The sequence below is a fragment of the Morone saxatilis genome, unplaced genomic scaffold, assembly GCF_004916995.1.
Source record: "Morone saxatilis isolate NCDOM2014 unplaced genomic scaffold, NCSU_SB_2.0 Contig5, whole genome shotgun sequence".
Lineage (NCBI taxonomy): Eukaryota > Metazoa > Chordata > Actinopteri > Moronidae > Morone > Morone saxatilis.
Window position 1 is genome coordinate 3,746,147 of NW_023340095.1, and position 3,790 is coordinate 3,749,936.

Consider the following 3,790-nt stretch of genomic DNA (forward strand, 5'->3'; position numbering starts at 1 on the left):
ATATATATATATATATATGTCTCAGATGTCAGATATGTGTGTGTGTTATATGGTAGAAACAAATCAAACCACGTTTAATGGGACATAATCATTGGCAGAGTGAGAGATTTGATGATGCAGTAAATGATTTCTATGACGTAAAGTAGACGCCTCATGTTTGTGTGGAATCATGTTATCTATGAGGATGAAAGTGATCTTCCACTCTAGTTTTGGGCATAGTGTTTGATAATCTATCTTCAAGGTGACGATGTGGGCGAGTCTCAGCATTGCAGCTTGGAAAGAAAGTAATGGACTGGCAGCAGGCAGCGAGAGCTCATTATAGAATATATTATTGCTATAATAGATTCATGGATGTGGAAAGTATGAGGCCTCATTCATACTCAACGACCATGAAAATTTCAGTGAAATTTCACACCACAGAACCTGTCTGAACCAGGGGGAAAGTACCCAAATCTGCGGTAGAGAAAGCACACTCACCTTCTTTCTATTTCTGAACAATGTGAGCCTGTCTGTTACAAAAGAAACACAATTTTCTGCTGAGGAGTTCTGAACATTGGACGCACTGGTCAAGACCAGATGGTGCAATTTTTGACAGTTCAGTGCCTTGCCACTGTGGGGAATTAAAAAAAATGACACTGAATGACAAGGCAAATAGAGGTTAGCAGACTTTAGAGTTTGCCACCACTGGAAAAAATAATACCTGGACAAAGTGGAATTTAAAAGCAAAGAGGAGTTGGCTGGGAGCGAGAAACAGCCTTACCTATGCCATTTTACAGCCGCAGTCTTGGCATTTACCAAAGTTGACCCTCTTACCATGAGCAAATTATGATTAATTCATAACATTCCCAACTTTATAGCGAGGATAAGTCATTCTGAGTATGCACCAGAAAGCACTGTGCTGAATTACTGTGGTAAATTACCACAATGAGTCACCACATATTACTTTTTCAGCCTTAGTGTTGAATTTAGTTTGAAATCCTGCAGTCACTTTAAACAAACTGGAAATATGGTTCATCTTTTGAATGCCGTGGTCAACTGCAAATGGTCACTTTTGTTATATTTATTTCTTCCATCACTCCTCACAATATTTTCACTTTCGACAAGGGAACAAAAGATCCACTTCACAGTGTCACAGACTTGTAACAACAGAGCCAACACAAATTACACAAGTCATAATTGAATTCTGTTACTTAACATTTATGTATTCAGATTTCAAGGCCCAGCAAGATTTTCCTAAACCAATTTTCCTGATAATTTATTGAATTATAAAGCATTCAATGAATAGGCAGATAAATTATGAATGGGATGGCAACCATGCTGACTGTGAAGCTAGATGATGAATTGCCAATCAGCCAAATGCATCCAAATGTCAAACAAGCATGTCTTTGATCCTCTGTAGACCATTTACAGGAGCTAATAAAATGTTTATTAAGTGTGTCCCCAGGTGACAAGACATTTATCAGTGTGTCAATGCTTCTCCAGTAACACACTGCCAATGCAAAGCAGTGCAGAGGTTTCTCCAGGGAGCTGCGTGATTGTAAAGCCATTGTGCTGCTGTCCCCGCTGGATCAATACTAGTACATCTACCTGTTCAGTACTGCCTACTGCTCACATTGCTTCTACTGCTAACACCACTGCTCCTGCTAGTACTTCTACTTTGCTAGTACTACTATAGAGATCGGGTCGAGACCGGTTGGGACCCACATGGGGGTCGCGGGAGATTTTATTTGGGTTGCAAATAAATGTGCAGAACTTCTTCCTCCTGCTAGATGCACTTATTAGGTATTTAAAATGTGCACATTGTTTTACTAATGATGGAAAAACAAGATCCTTACCTCCTGCTGAATGCACTTATTCATATTATTATTACTGTTTATATTCTGTAAGAAGGAGACAGGGTCTCTAAATTACTGCTACTGTAAGGAAAAAACGGAAGCCTGTTAACCTAAAGGCGTCTAATTTGTCTTATTTATGGAGATTTTCATACTTTGTTTTTCCTAAATGCACATATATTGTAATTATCCTCTCTATGAAATGTGGTAATATCTACCAGCTCTGTAAGTGACTGGTTGGTGGTCAGTTCCTCAATAAAGTTTGGTCAAACCGGGCCCACTCAGGGCTGCGGGGGGGGCTCATGTGTTGGGTTATAGTGCTGGTGTTTGTTATAGGCCTTAAAAACAGATATTTAATCACAATAGTAATTTTCACCTCTGCTCTTTACAAAGTCAATACTGCCACTGCTACTTATACCACTATCAACACCAGGGATGCACAATATGGATTGTATTCCAGATAACCAATTATTATCTGCTTCTCATGGCCAATATACCGATAAGATAACTGATCATTTTTTGTATTTAAAAAAAAGTTAATAGTTTTTACACACTTTATGGCAAGAAAGGCTGAGACGTAGTAAAAAAAAAAGATGGAGGATTTAATCATCCATAACTCTGTTCTAACCAAATCTAATGTCATAATTTTAGTGTATCCCTAATTGCCGGTACAATAAAGTAAAACTACAGTTCATTTGAATTTATTAGTTTTATTTTTCTGGCCATTGTTATGGTAATATTAAGTTCACCAAAGGAATTCCTAAGATAATAGTTTTACTGGTTGTCTTTGTTTTATTTTCCAAATAAGTTTAGCTAATCTCTGGGGTGGGTCTGGGTTTAAGACCTGTCTGACTTTTATATCAATGTCACTGCGTCGCCCAGAACTCATAAATAATCTGGTTAGTACATTGTATTAACCGACAAATGGAGGGCCCTGGCTATGATACTAAATCTAACATAAACCGTAATCTTCCTTTAACTACTACAGCTCCCACTAACTGCTATTACTTCTTTAGCCATCAGTATTACCACTATTACGGCTACTGCTGTCACAACAGTAACCTTAACTGTGTGCAATACTGCAACATTAATTTAGTCCTGAATTCAATAACAATTAAAATAGCAATGCTGGGCACCATTATGAGGATTAAGGATTAAGATATCTTATTAGTATGAGAGTACAGTCCTTTTAAAGTTACTGAAAATACATGTTATTGTGTAACTACTGAACTTCAAGATTCATGAAACAGAGGAAGCAATTGAATGCTCAAGGCTACTGAATGGCAGATACAAAAAGAGGGCTTCAGTGTGGAAATGTGTTTTTGTCTTTTGTATTTTTAAACTCACTCACTCAGATTTGAATGTGGTTCATGACCTTTGGCAAATGTTGCACTTATGTCTCTATTTCTCTCTTTCTTTTATTCTCATTCACAAACACATTTAAAGGACCAGTGTGTAGGATTCAGTGGCATCTTAGCATGAGGGGATCCAAGCACAGTGGCTGTGAAAAACATGAAATGACCTCGAGCCAGTGTTTGGTGTTTGGTTCGGAAGGCGATCGGTGGCGTCTGCGGCTCAATTTCTAAGGTAACGAAAACACAACAATTATTATTTTCAGGTGATTATGAAAACATTACCTATGAATATGATATTCAGTTTCTGCAGTAGAGCTTCAAAATGTTTACACACTGGACCTTTAACATTAGGTGTATTTGTGTGGAAATCTGAAACAACCCCTCCAGCACCCCTCCAGGGTTACTCACACGGAATAATATTAACACTTGCCCAAGCAGGTGTTTGGAATAACAAGTATAAGGAAAATAAGTGGTAAAAAATGTAATGTTTATTGTGAGGGAATTGTCTCATGGCTGTTTGCATGGTTTTAGAGAGGGTAATGCTCAGTGGCTCTAAACCTGAGGTCTGGGGACCCCACAGGAGTCCTTGAGGGGTTTCCAGGG